Source organism: Triturus cristatus, chromosome 11 (assembly GCF_964204655.1).
Source record: "Triturus cristatus chromosome 11, aTriCri1.1, whole genome shotgun sequence".
Taxonomy (NCBI): domain Eukaryota; kingdom Metazoa; phylum Chordata; class Amphibia; order Caudata; family Salamandridae; genus Triturus; species Triturus cristatus.
The window spans coordinates 781,469,077-781,484,874 of record NC_140594.1 but is presented as its reverse complement, the minus strand read 5'-3'; positions in this window follow the sequence as shown (position 1 = coordinate 781,484,874).

The window sequence follows — 15,798 nt, the reverse complement described above, 5'->3', positions numbered from 1 at the left end:
AAATTCCAAATTTGAGAGGAAACCTTGAGCAAGGCCATCCTGAGTTGTTCGCAAAATCATGCTACTGATTTTCTTGGAGGGATTATGATTTAATCTGGTGTAACTAACACCATCATTCAGTTGGGAGTAAATCTCGGCCTTATAGTCCTCCACATTCTGAAGCACGATGGCACCACCCTTATCAGCAGGTTTGATGACTATTGAGCGATTGTTTTTGAGGTTCTCAAGGGCTTTCCTTTCACCACTGGTAACGTTGTGTGTTACATATTTCTTAATGGAACACATGTTGAGGGCCTCCTTGAGCACAGTGCTCTCATAGGTTAACAGCCGATGTGAAACCATTTGTGAGGTTGGAGTAAAAGAGGATGGAGTCCGGAGTCCAGTATAGGATGTCGTAGAGTGAATTGGGGACTGACGGAAAAAGTAGCGTAACCTCATCTTACGAAAGAAACGGTGTAATTCAGTTTGCAGATTAAATTTGTTAGGATATGTGGTGGGGACGTACGATAATCCTTTACTGAGAACCTTATGTTCATCATTGGTCAATACATGATTGGACAAATTCATGATAGGGTCCTTGATGGTGGTCACCAGCGATAGACCCGGCGTCTCGTTTGAATTTCCCCGTGCTGTTCCTGGGGGAAATGCACTTGCTTCTGGGCAGGGGTCATACCCTGTGGTTGGCCTCGACCCCATCCTTGTTGAAGGTGGCCGCGTCCCCGGCCTCTGTTCCAGTTCCAATTCGTATTCCTTCCTCTTGGTGGTCGCCATTGTCTGTCCTCTAAAAAAGAAGGTCCAGATGGTGGATAATATGCAGTGTCCTGGTCTTGGTAGTTGAGACTGATCCCTGCTTGTTCGCTGTCGCTACCAGTGGATCCTGTTGAGTCGGAGAAAGTTGTGAATCTCCGGGTACCTCTGAAACCACCCCTTCCTCTATTGAAAAAACGACCCTGCTGATCCTGTTTGTAATAGTCGTCGTGTAAATATGGGTAGGTCAACTTCTTGTCATAGACACGTACGTCTTTGGAGAGTTTGTCAAGCTTCTTCGCTTGAGTATTAATGTCGAATTCTTTGATTGTCTTCTCAAGGCGCTCCAAGGCTTCTTTGGCGTTCGTCAAAGCGCTGTCAGTGGAAATATCGCGTTTGAGATCTGCGATTTCTTTCATAAGTTTCTCGACCTGTTCAAGGGCTGTTTCTACCCCAAGCACCATCCAGTGCCGTGAACAGTTGTTGGCAACAAAACTGAAGCCCTCCTTGAACTTGGGTTGGTCCACAAAGATCGCAGGCTCGTTCTTGACTTGTAATCCTACCGGGATGACATTAGCCTGTAGGTATTTGGTCAGGACGTGTCCGTGTAATCTTGTACGGATTAGCTTTTTCTCCAGTCTTTCCAGTTTGTTTATCTTTTCGTTGAGAGACACATCTATGTTGGGAGTGTTGGAGGTTATGAAAAGATTAGTGGGGTCCTGAATCAGATTGGCGATGTACTCCTCAGTATAAGATAAAGTTTCATTTGCCGTCATAATGTGAAAATGCAAATTAAATAGGCTAAAAGCAAATACCCTCGCAGGAAGAACCTGCACTAGGATGAGTTATGTATCAATGGGGTAACCCGATAGACCACTGGACTCGGGTGTATATATTGGTATGTGAGAAGACAGTCACAGTGGAACAGTTTGACTCAATTAGAACGCAAGTTTATAATGTAAACTTAAATAGAATTATGACAACACCTTATTGAGATACACAAATGACTGTATTTAATTGTTTGAACATAGAAAAAGGTCAACATATCAACCTATTCGACAGACAAACGCATGTCAAAATCATCATTTTCAATTAATAAGGGTGTAAGTAAAGTGAAAGGTGCAACATAAATCGGGGTAAGTGCAGACAATGTGAAGGGGAAGGTCGTGTGTTTAAGAACATCCAAAATCAATTTGAAGACCTAACCTGCCACTCGAATGGCAATAACACAAATGCAATAACATGAACAAGAAAAGCAGTTATAAAATCACTGTCAGTCTCATGTATTGAACAAAGGGAAAGAAAGTCGTCGACGTTTCGACCCCTAATCGAGCCAGCAATTAGGAAATCTTGGAAGCGGGGTCTTCTTCAGGACCAGTGGGGGGTAGAGAAGATGGACTTACACCTAGGGATAATGAGTAGTGTTAGTACGGTGTGTCTATGGGGTCATTAAATGTCAATAAGTAGAATTAAGATATTATTTACCAACAACAGCAGGGATGACTCATGCTGGACTATTTGTAGATTGGGCCTGGACGGCTCCTAAAACAAAAAGACGGAACAAGAGGAGAATGCACATCTGGATGGGGTCTCAATTACGGCCTAATGATCAAACCAAGATGGTGTACTACTCACCATTCAATGTTGAAAAACCGGTGCTATTGATGAGGATATTCCTATCGGTATCTGAAGAATCAGATTGGGAAGTGGTTCAAACGTAACCAGAGCTGGGGGGGCAAGAACATGAATTACAAACCTCAAAACCAGGATTGGTAGTATACCTAAAACATTCTGGTATAAACATCATGGGACCCACAAGAATAAAAGTAAAAGTTTAAAAACAGAATAACGGCAAATAGTCACCGTGAGGCAATGGGGGTACGGGAACGTTAGAACAAACAGCGCAGCGGGGTCTTTGGAGTTTAAACAATCTATAATAAGCGAACACCCAGCGTGTTACAGAATTAACATGTGACCCGCCTGACGGCTCTAAGGGCCCGGAATTCAGTCAATAGATGTGTGGCTGGCAAAAGCCCAGATGGCGGCTTTTACATCTAAAACCCAACAAGGGCAATGTATCTCACAGCGTGTTACGGAATTAACGTGTAACCCGCCTGGCGGCTCTAGAAGCCCAGACTACAGTCAATTAATGTGTGGCTGGCCAAAGCTCTTATTGCGGCTTTTACATCTAAAACCCAACAAGGCGAAGTGTCTCGCAACGGGAGATTCGCAAATGGAGAGGTGAGGAGGAGCAACACCCAGTCTCTTAGTGGGGCAAAGGCAGGTGAGCAGCGTGAAGAGAGACAATCTCCAGAAAGAAGAAAAAGCGCGCATGCATCGCGGTCTGACATACCTCCCGGGCAGCGTCAACAGCGTCTGACAGCTAACCCTGGGAGGTGTCACATGACCCTTTAAGTAGCTGACGAAAGCAGGTACGTCAAGGATTAGCGCGTGACGCGCTCATTGGACAAGGGCAGGGGGTGTGTGTGTGTCAGCACAGCTGAACACTCGGAAGAGGCAAAACTGAAAGTGTTTTCACACGGGCGGCAGACAGAGTTCAACACCGCACGAAGGGCACTCAATTGTGCCGATAAAGACTGCTGTCAACCAGCTTACAATCTAAATATCTTGCTTATAACATTGAGGCATGATATTCACAGTAATGTACGTAAATGCAAAGATATGGATAAAAAACACTTTGTCCGATATACGTCAACGTGAAAACCAATTCATAACCGTGAACACCAATTCATACAACAGCATAAAAATTAGAGAACAGTTTAGCTTCCAGGGTGAAGTATATACAGAGGTAATGGCCTGACTGCAAAGGCAGCTTACAATCTGATGCAGTGTTAGACTGCCCTCAACGGATTAATAGTAAACATCTAAGTAGAGTTTAGCTAGGATTTTAAAAGGGGAATAAAGGCAGTTATGAGCCTAAAAAGATGGAAAAAGTGTCAGTAATGTGATATGTGCCATGTAACAGAGATCCATAAACGGTATACATGGACGAGAATGCCCCAAATGTAAAGGCTAGGTGTTATTCAGCAGGGATAATTGTGCATATGTAGCGTCAAGTTCGTTAAGGCCATTACGGACAGAGTCCAACCTGTCCATCCATTTGCATTCACGGGTATTAAGAATTGCTCCCAGGTCGCCTCCCCTGATGCCCAAAGTGATGGCCTCAAGAACTAGCCATTTCATCGATTCAGGGGGATGGTTGGATGCTGAAAAATGTTCAACCATGGGGGCCCCCGTGGTGTTGCACCTTATTCTGCTACAATGTTGTAGGATGCGGCACTTGATCCTCTGAGTAGTCTGACCTACGTATATTTTGTTGCAGGGACAGACAATCGCGTAAATGACATTCTTGGTATTACAGTTTGTCAATGATTTTAGGGGCACCGTGCAATTACTATATTGAAACACTTTAGTTTCAATGGTGAGATTGCATGCTTTACATTGTCCACATTTGACATGGCCCACTGGTGCCGGAAGTTGCCACATTGATTCTATTGTTGGCTTAGGAGGTGTGTCCAGAAAGGACTTTACCACTTGATCACGAACATTTCTGCCCTTCTTAAAGGAGTGCATTGGTGGTTCCGGGAGATGTAATTCCGATGATACCAGATGCCAGTGTTTGTTTATGATGTGCCGGATTTCGTTGCTCCTGGTGTTGAAGGTGGTAACGCATATTAACCTGTTGAGGTCCTCATCGCGGTTCTTTGGAGTTAGGAGCATATCCCTATGATTGAACCATGCTCTCTCAATTAGTCTAGCAATCAGATCATCAGATTCATTAAAAAAGTCCTCCTTCCGTGTACAATTTCTCCTAATCCTGAGGAACTGGCCAAAAGGCAGATTATCACGTAGGCCTCGTGGATGGTGACTCCCATATCTGAGTAGCGTGTTTCTCTCAGTAGGCTTTCGGTACAGGGTCGTGTATAGGCACTCATCCGCAGTTTTGATAGAGATATCCAAGAAGTCAATGGTGGACTTGTCTTTGTGAATAGTAAACTGGATATCACCTGTTCTCTCATTAAGCCATTTGAAAAAATTGTTGAGTTCCGAATCACTGCCTGTCCAAATCATGAGGACATCATCGATGTAACGTTTCCAGTACGCAACTTGCCTATTAAATGGATTTATGATGTTGTTCACAAAGGTCTGCTCAAAGTCGTCCATATACAGGATCGCCAGGTCCGGAGCAAAGCTGGCCCCCATCGCGACGCCTTTAGTCTGCATGAAGTACTCATTTTGGAAGAGAAAGAAATTTTGTGTCATCGCTATAGTGAGTAATTGTATTATGAACTCAGATGGGACATATGTAGGTTGTGTTCTTGTGTCCAAATATTTTGACATCACGTCTAGAGCATGTTGTTGTGGGATGCTGGTATATAATGACACAATGTCCAGCGTGACAAGGATCTGGGTATCAGGATTGAAAGACATACCATCAATTAAGTTGATGACCTGCATCGTGTCTCGTACATATGACCCGGTTTGCTCAGCCAAAGGTTTTAGGAAGAAATCCACGTATTTACACAAGGGTTCAAGGATTGACCCACATCCGGAGACTATAGGGCGCCCAGGTGGTCGTTGTTGATTCTTATGGACTTTAGGTAGGGTGTAAATCGTTGGAATGCGTGGATGAGTCTGGTTCAGGTAGGCAAATTCCAAATTTGAGAGGAAACCTTGAGCAAGGCCATCCTGAGTTGTTCGCAAAATCATGCTACTGATTTTCTTGGAGGGATTATGATTTAATCTGGTGTAACTAACACCATCATTCAGTTGGGAGTAAATCTCGGCCTTATAGTCCTCCACATTCTGAAGCACGATGGCACCACCCTTATCAGCAGGTTTGATGACTATTGAGCGATTGTTTTTGAGGTTCTCAAGGGCTTTCCTTTCACCACTGGTAACGTTGTGTGTTACATATTTCTTAATGGAACACATGTTGAGGGCCTCCTTGAGCACAGTGCTCTCATAGGTTAACAGCCGATGTGAAACCATTTGTGAGGTTGGAGTAAAAGAGGATGGAGTCCGGAGTCCAGTATAGGATGTCGTAGAGTGAATTGGGGACTGACGGAAAAAGTAGCGTAACCTCATCTTACGAAAGAAACGGTGTAATTCAGTTTGCAGATTAAATTTGTTAGGATATGTGGTGGGGACGTACGATAATCCTTTACTGAGAACCTTATGTTCATCATTGGTCAATACATGATTGGACAAATTCATGATAGGGTCCTTGATGGTGGTCACCAGCGATAGACCCGGCGTCTCGTTTGAATTTCCCCGTGCTGTTCCTGGGGGAAATGCACTTGCTTCTGGGCAGGGGTCATACCCTGTGGTTGGCCTCGACCCCATCCTTGTTGAAGGTGGCCGCGTCCCCGGCCTCTGTTCCAGTTCCAATTCGTATTCCTTCCTCTTGGTGGTCGCCATTGTCTGTCCTCTAAAAAAGAAGGTCCAGATGGTGGATAATATGCAGTGTCCTGGTCTTGGTAGTTGAGACTGATCCCTGCTTGTTCGCTGTCGCTACCAGTGGATCCTGTTGAGTCGGAGAAAGTTGTGAATCTCCGGGTACCTCTGAAACCACCCCTTCCTCTATTGAAAAAACGACCCTGCTGATCCTGTTTGTAATAGTCGTCGTGTAAATATGGGTAGGTCAACTTCTTGTCATAGACACGTACGTCTTTGGAGAGTTTGTCAAGCTTCTTCGCTTGAGTATTAATGTCGAATTCTTTGATTGTCTTCTCAAGGCGCTCCAAGGCTTCTTTGGCGTTCGTCAAAGCGCTGTCAGTGGAAATATCGCGTTTGAGATCTGCGATTTCTTTCATAAGTTTCTCGACCTGTTCAAGGGCTGTTTCTACCCCAAGCACCATCCAGTGCCGTGAACAGTTGTTGGCAACAAAACTGAAGCCCTCCTTGAACTTGGGTTGGTCCACAAAGATCGCAGGCTCGTTCTTGACTTGTAATCCTACCGGGATGACATTAGCCTGTAGGTATTTGGTCAGGACGTGTCCGTGTAATCTTGTACGGATTAGCTTTTTCTCCAGTCTTTCCAGTTTGTTTATCTTTTCGTTGAGAGACACATCTATGTTGGGAGTGTTGGAGGTTATGAAAAGATTAGTGGGGTCCTGAATGAGATTGGCGATGTACTCCTCAGTATAAGATAAAGTTTCATTTGCCGTCATAATGTGAAAATGCAAATTAAATAGGCTAAAAGCAAATACCCTCGCAGGAAGAACCTGCACTAGGATGAGTTATGTATCAATGGGGTAACCCGATAGACCACTGGACTCGGGTGTATATATTGGTATGTGAGAAGACAGTCACAGTGGAACAGTTTGACTCAATTAGAACGCAAGTTTATAATGTAAACTTAAATAGAATTATGACAACACCTTATTGAGATACACAAATGACTGTATTTAATTGTTTGAACATAGAAAAAGGTCAACATATCAACCTATTCGACAGACAAACGCATGTCAAAATCATCATTTTCAATTAATAAGGGTGTAAGTAAAGTGAAAGGTGCAACATAAATCGGGGTAAGTGCAGACAATGTGAAGGGGAAGGTCGTGTGTTTAAGAACATCCAAAATCAATTTGAAGACCTAACCTGCCACTCGAATGGCAATAACACAAATGCAATAACATGAACAAGAAAAGCAGTTATAAAATCACTGTCAGTCTCATGTATTGAACAAAGGGAAAGAAAGTCGTCGACGTTTTGACCCCTAATCGAGCCAGCAATTAGGAAATCTTGGAAGCGGGGTCTTCTTCAGGACCAGTGGGGGGTAGAGAAGATGGACTTACACCTAGGGATAATGAGTAGTGTTAGTACGGTGTGTCTATGGGGTCATTAAATGTCAATAAGTAGAATTAAGATATTATTTACCAACAACAGCAGGGATGACTCATGCTGGACTATTTGTAGATTGGGCCTGGACGGCTCCTAAAACAAAAAGACGGAACAAGAGGAGAATGCACATCTGGATGGGGTCTCAATTACGGCCTAATGATCAAACCAAGATGGTGTACTACTCACCATTCAATGTTGAAAAACCGGTGCTATTGATGAGGATATTCCTATCGGTATCTGAAGAATCAGATTGGGAAGTGGTTCAAACGTAACCAGAGCTGGGGGGGCAAGAACACGAATTACAAACCTCAAAACCAGGATTGGTAGTATACCTAAAACATTCTGGTATAAACATCATGGGACCCACAAGAATAAAAGTAAAAGTTTAAAAACAGAATAACGGCAAATAGTCACCGTGAGGCAATGGGGGTACGGGAACGTTAGAACAAACAGCGCAGCGGGGTCTTTGGAGTTTAAACAATCTATAATAAGCGAACACCCAGCGTGTTACAGAATTAACATGTGACCCGCCTGACGGCTCTAAGGGCCCGGAATTCAGTCAATAGATGTGTGGCTGGCAAAAGCCCAGATGGCGGCTTTTACATCTAAAACCCAACAAGGGCAATGTATCTCACAGCGTGTTACGGAATTAACGTGTAACCCGCCTGGCGGCTCTAGAAGCCCAGACTACAGTCAATTAATGTGTGGCTGGCCAAAGCTCTTATTGCGGCTTTTACATCTAAAACCCAACAAGGCGAAGTGTCTCGCAACGGGAGATTCGCAAATGGAGAGGTGAGGAGGAGCAACACCCAGTCTCTTAGTGGGGCAAAGGCAGGTGAGCAGCGTGAAGAGAGACAATCTCCAGAAAGAAGAAAAAGCGCGCATGCATCGCGGTCTGACATACCTCCCGGGCAGCGTCAACAGCGTCTGACAGCTAACCCTGGGAGGTGTCACATGACCCTTTAAGTAGCTGACGAAAGCAGGTACGTCAAGGATTAGCGCGTGACGCGCTCATTGGACAAGGGCAGGGGGTGTGTGTGTGTCAGCACAGCTGAACACTCGGAAGAGGCAAAACTGAAAGTGTTTTCACACGGGCGGCAGACAGAGTTCAAGGCTCATAACTGCCTTTATTCCCCTTTTAAAATCCTAGCTAAACTCTACTTAGATGTTTACTATTAATCCGTTGAGGGCAGTCTAACACTGCATCAGATTGTAAGCTGCCTTTGCAGTCAGGCCATTACCTCTGTATATACTTCACCCTGGAAGCTAAACTGTTCTCTAATTTTTATGCTGTTGTATGAATTGGTGTTCACGGTTATGAATTGGTTTTCACGTTGACGTATATCGGACAAAGTGTTTTTTATCCATATCTTTGCATTTACGTACATTACTGTGAATATCATGCCTCAATGTTATAAGCAAGATATTTAGATTGTAAGCTGGTTGACAGCAGTCTTTATCGGCACAATTGAGTGCCCTTCGTGCGGTGTTGAACTCTGTCTGCCGCCCGTGTGAAAACACTTTCAGTTTTGCCTCTTCCGAGTGTTCAGCTGTGCTGACACACACACACCCCCTGCCCTTGTCCAATGAGCGCGTCACGCGCTAATCCTTGACGTACCTGCTTTCGTCAGCTACTTAAAGGGTCATGTGACACCTCCCAGGGTTAGCTGTCAGACGCTGTTGACGCTGCCCGGGAGGTATGTCAGACCGCGATGCATGCGCGCTTTTTCTTCTTTCTGGAGATTGTCTCTCTTCACGCTGCTCACCTGCCTTTGCCCCACTAAGAGACTGGGTGTTGCTCCTCCTCACCTCTCCATTTGCGAATCTCCCGTTGCGAGACACTTCGCCTTGTTGGGTTTTAGATGTAAAAGCCGCAATAAGAGCTTTGGCCAGCCACACATTAATTGACTGTAGTCTGGGCTTCTAGAGCCGCCAGGCGGGTTACACGTTAATTCCGTAACACGCTGTGAGATACATTGCCCTTGTTGGGTTTTAGATGTAAAAGCCGCCATCTGGGCTTTTGCCAGCCACACATCTATTGACTGAATTCCGGGCCATTAGAGCCGTCAGGCGGGTCACATGTTAATTCTGTAACACGCTGGGTGTTCGCTTATTATAGATTGTTTAAACTCCAAAGACCCCGCTGCGCTGTTTGTTCTAACGTTTCCGTACCCCCATTGCCTCACGGTGACTATTTGCCGTTATTCTGTTTTTAAACTTTTACTTTTATTCTTGTGGGTCCCATGATGTTTATACCAGAATGTTTTAGGTATACTACCAATCCTGGTTTTGAGGTTTGTAATTCGTGTTCTTGCCCCCCCAGCTCTGGTTACGTTTGAACCACTTCCCAATCTGATTCTTCAGATACCGATAGGAATATCCTCATCAATAGCACCGGTTTTTCAACATTGAATGGTGAGTAGTACACCATCTTGGTTTGATCATTAGGCCGTAATTGAGACCCCATCCAGATGTGCATTCTCCTCTTGTTCCGTCTTTTTGTTTTAGGAGCCGTCCAGGCCCAATCTACAAATAGTCCAGCATGAGTCATCCCTGCTGTTGTTGGTAAATAATATCTTAATTCTACTTATTGACATTTAATGACCCCATAGACACACCGTACTAACACTACTCATTATCCCTAGGTGTAAGTCCATCTTCTCTACCCCCCACTGGTCCTGAAGAAGACCCCGCTTCCAAGATTTCCTAATTGCTGGCTCGATTAGGGGTCGATACGTCGACGACTTTCTTTCCCTTTGTTCAATACATGAGACTGACAGTGATTTTATAACTGCTTTTCTTGTTCATGTTATTGCATTTGTGTTATTGCCATTCGAGTGGCAGGTTAGGTCTTCAAATTGATTTTGGATGTTCTTAAACACGCGACCTTCCCCTTCACATTGTCTGCACTTACCCCGATTTATGTTGCACCTTTCACTTTACTTACACCCTTATAAATTGAAAATGATGATTTTGACATGCGTTTGTCTGTCGAATAGGTTGATATGTTGACCTTTTTCTATGTTCAAACAATTAAATACAGTCATTTGTGTATCTCAATAAGGTGTTGTCATAATTCTATTTAAGTTTACATTATAAACTTGCGTTCTAATTGAGTCAAACTGTTCCACTGTGACTGTCTTCTCACATACCAATGTGTCCTCTTGGGAGGCACCCAGTGTTATCTTCAGTCAGCTCATCTCTAACGTGGTGTAGGCTGTCCATGATCCGTTGTGCGTTGGCTGTCAGTCCTTTCCATTCTTCCTTGGCCTTGTGTCAGTTGCCACTTTGTAGAGCCGCTCTGGCTCGTTGTAGGCATTCATCTTTGCTGGTGGCCTCACGGAGGCTCTCCATGGACAGGGGCAGGAGCGAGCAGTGACGCACCTAACATATTCTTCCGTGTCGGGAGCGTCCTCCATTTCGCGGACCGTGGCTGCTCGGGATGTCGAGATAAGTAATCGGCCGGATTCCAAGAGCTGGGCTGATACTCCACTTTACAATTGTAATTTTGGAGCTGCAATATCCACTTCTCGATTCGAGGTGGAGGCTAAGTGGAGGTTCCCGAGAAAAGTGATACTAGTGGCTTGTGGTCCGTGGCTACCACAAATGGTTTTCCGTATATATAAAAGTAGAAATAGCGGCACCCCCAATGAATGGCAATGGCTTCTTTCTCAATTTGGGAGTATTGTTGCTCCGTCTCGGTGAGTGATCGACTAGCAAAAGCCACAGGGGCCCAGTCCTCCTCCTGGCTCCGTCCCTGCAACAGCACTGCACCTAGGCCCATGGGGCCCGCATCCACTGCAACCAGCGTTAGTTTTCTGGGATCAAAGAATGCGAGTGTGGGGGCTTCAGATAGGGCCTCTTTAATTTCCTCGAACACCTTGGCTTGATCAGGACCCCATCTCCAGGGGGTGGACTCCTTGGTGAGCTCTCTCTATGGTAGGGTCAAGTTGGCAAGGTCCCGGATGAACCTCCCGCAGTAGTTCGCCATACCGAGGAAGCTGCGGACCTCGATGACATTGGTGGGGGCGACGGCATCCTTTATGTCTCTGACCTTTTCGGGGTCGGTGTTGACTCCGTCCCTGGAGAACGTGTAACCAAAGAACTGTAGCTTCCTTCGTAGGAACTCACATTTCTCCCTGTGTAGGGTGAGGCCGGCATCCCTCAATCGCCGTAGCACCTGCGTGAGGTGAGTGTTATGTTCGGGAATGGTTTTTGCATGTACCATGATATCGTCACTGACATTAATGACGCCAGAGATGTCTGCAATGAGTTCCTGTATGATGTTTTGGAACACTTCAGCCGCGCTGGACACTCCGAAGCTTAATCAGGTGTATCTCCGGAGCCCCACATGTGTCGAAAAGGTTGTGATGTTGCGAGACGCCTCGTCTAGCACCAACTGATGGTATCCAGACCTCAGATCTAATTTGGAAAACCAGCAGGCTCCGGCCATTTCCCCGATGAGATTGTCTATCGTGGGAGTGATGTGGCGTTCTCTCTTGATGGCGACATTGGGAAGCCTCATATCGACACAAATCCTCACCGCACCTGGCTGTTTGGGCTTGCGGGTGACAACGATTGAAGAAACCCATGGGGTGGGACCCGTCACCTTCTCGAATATACCAGCGGCCTCCAACTTCTTGAGCTCTTCCTCTACCAGGGGACGCAGGTGGAAGGCTATCCGCCGGTGCCGCAGGGCCACTGGTTGGACGGTGGGGTCAATGTGGAGGTGTATCTCCTTCCCCTTGAACCTTACGATCCCTTGAAATACTTCTGCAAATTCAGTTAGTAGATGTTGGACAGACTCCTGGTGGACTCCAAAGGCAAACGTTACTACCCCCAGATCCTCGGCAGCTCTGCACCCCAAGAGCATTCCTTGACCATCTTCGGTGACGTACACGTTGGTGGTGACGGATTGGGCACCATATGATATGGATGTTCGGATTGGCCTCTTATCTTCAGGGGTGTGTCTTGACAGTATGCAAACACGGTGATGGTTGAGGGGTTTAGTACTGGCATCGGATCCAAGGTGCGATGTAGGGTCGACGCTATGATGTTGATAGTAGCGCCGGTGTCGACCAGGGCCGTGACGTCTTGAGATCCCACTCGGATGCTGCATTGGGGCAAACATCGCGCTTTTTGGGCTGCGGTGCCGATCATGTGGACTTTGTGAACCACCCGCTCTTCCTCTTCGTCATCGTCTATATAACTGGGTCCTCTTTCTCCTTCGGGCAGGGCATTTACCACTTGGTGGGGTTTGCGGTTTCTCTTGGACCTGCAGACTTTCTCGAAGTGGTTAAACCGTCCGCACCCTGAGCATCTTTTGCCTTTGGCGGGACACTCAGCCGCCGGATGGGGTGATCCTCCGCAATATCCGCAGGTTCTCGGTTGCCCTGATGTAGATTTCCCGGGTCCCTTCTTAACCTACCTCGTCGGCGGGTTTGGTCGTTGCGGCGTTCACTGGCTCAGCTTTCACAGATACTTGCAGGGCTGCTTCCATGTGTGCCACCTGTGCTTTCGACAATTCTTTGGTCCGCCCCAGGGTCAGTATGTCCGCAAGGGACTTACCGGATTCTTCAAGTATCCGTTCCCGGAGCTTGGTAGAGGCGCAACCTTGAATTATCTGTCCCCTCATTTCTTCTGTCTCATCGGGGAAAACGCATGTGGACATTAGGTTTTTAAGTCTGGCATGGTACGTGTCCAGCGATACTTCTGGGAGCTGGCACGCTTGCCTGAATTTGAACCTTTCGTAATCTTGATTGGCCATGGGTCCAAAATGTCAGTTGAGGGCACTTATCAGTGTGTGGTGGTTCTTGGGTGCGGCTTCTACTATAGTTTTAGTGATGTTGTGGATATCTTTGCCCCCCAAGTGTAACAGCAGTGCTCTTTTCTGGTCCTTATGGACCTTAGTGGCCTAGAAGAATATGAGTAGGCGATCCATCCAGTCCTTCCACTTGGGTGCCAGCGATGAGGGTGACCTCTCAACGATAAAGGGTTCTATGGGGGGTATCACGGCCATGGTCACCGCCTTAGCTGATGACTACGCTGTTTGCCGGGCCTTCCACGCAGGTTCACTGTCCCTCTTAGATGTGGTTCCCCCTGGAGCGGGTGTCTTTTCCTTGTTTTTGCCAATGCTTATTGGCTGCACCCCGCTTGCCAGGGCTCCCAGTGCTCAGTTGGGCCACTGCTGGTTGTGCACCGCTCCTTAGGTGAGCCGGGGCTTGGGCTTTCTTTCTTTTTTTTTTTGTGTGGGGATCTCCGCCTCTCTTGCTGTTGGTCTCACTCCTCCTCCTCTCAGACTCTGCTGTGTGCCTGCAAGGTGTGGGCCTCACTCGTATCCTCCTCCTCCTGACCGGCAGCCCTGCTCTGATGCCAGAGGGGTCCAGGGGGCCTGAAGACTCTGTGTGCAGCCTGTGTACTGGAGAAAAGGGCCTGCAACACGTGTTCGGTAGGCCAGAGCCTCGTGTGTAGGCAGGGGGAGGGGAGGCGCTAAATCTCCGCACCTCCGATGCACGCGCCGGTGGTATCACGCCTCCTCCCTCGTCGCGCTGAGTTGCGGGTGCTCCAGGGGGTCACACCGCCATTGTGGATGGCAGCGCGCACACGCCGGGACACGAGCGCCGCGAGCCGATGACAGCGCTCGTAGCCGCCACTCCAGCGTCCACCGACCAGCAAGGGCACGCCCACCCTCGTCGCCAGTTGTTGTGTTGCCGGGGCAGCAGCGCGACCGGCAACAGACTTACTACTAGTGCGGTAACGCAGGGCGTGGGGGCAATAATCACACAGGAGCCGAGTGGTATACTTTACTGGTTGCAATGTCGTAGCCCTAATGTCTTGCGTACGTGCGCGGCCCTCTTTATTAATTCAAGGTCACATGATCTCCACGTTGTGCGCCTGTTGCGTCACAGGCGAAACACAACAGACGGGGGTTAAGAGATGATAGTCTGGGTGGACAGGAAGCACTGAAAGAGGACAGAAGTGGGGAAGGCAGTGTGCAGCGATGGATGGAAGTGAGGAAAGCCAACACACAGCACAAATATGGTGGATGGGAGGTAGCAAGCCGATGCATATACACAAAGGGGCCTAGTTATGAAAAAGTTATGCAGTGCAGCGCAGCAACTCACCTTGCTGTGCTGCACTGTGTGACAGGGAAAGGACAGGAATGAGCCATATTTAAAGCAATGAGCCTTTTCCTCTGCACTGGTGCCTTTGTGGCAGCTTTGCATCAACGGCGGCACCCTTGCACCATGGTGCAAGGGTCCCGGCGTTGCATGCAGGATTGCTTTCGTGCAGGAAGGGACAACTTCCTGCACAAAAATAATCCTGCGAGGCTAATTTCTCTTTCTATGTGGTGCAGAATGCAGCACACATAGAAAAAGGATGTAACAAGGAGAAATATCTTACTCTCCTGGCGTATCTATTTTTGGCGCATTCCCAGGTTTATCAGTTCTGCTAAATCTGGGAATTCGTCAAAAACAATGGGAGTTGCGTGGGAACACCCAAACAACGCCCATGCAATCGGCTCCCAGGACAAAGTAAGGCAGCGCACAGGTTTGCGCTCAATTGTCTTACTCTAGATTTATGGAGCCTCTCGGGCCACGGAAAGTGGCCTTACGTGGCTTCATAAATCTAGCTTAAGGTTTACGTCGCTCTTGCATGGAGCAAGACCGATGCAAATCAGCTCGTAAATAGGCCCCAAAGTACCTTCAAGGCAACAACAGAAGGAACCAACTCATCCAATCAGAACACTGTGAGAACGAAATCCACCTGGGTGGGATAAACCCAAGAATAGGGAGGAAAGCCATTAAATCAAGAGTAGACAAAAGAGACAGACACCAAGACCATTTTATCACGAGCAAACGGCTGACCCAAAGCCCACTCTAAGCAAATTCTATATATTTTTGAAAAAATACGTTTTCAAAAGAGAACTAAAGCTGTTTGTAGTCAAGCCCTAAAACACATTCCCGGAGTTCATTCATTGCTACGTATGTTGAGAAATGTGAAATTCTCTTTGGAAGCACTGGAGGGCACCAAACACCACGATGTAGAAACGTTCTTTAATATTTTAACCAAAGTCCTCCCTAGGATGAGGTTTCATCTTTAAGAAATCCAATGGGCTCCCAGGGAGCTTCTCTTGCATCTCCTCTCTTTATGTGAACTAACATTTGATGCTGTTCGCTAAAG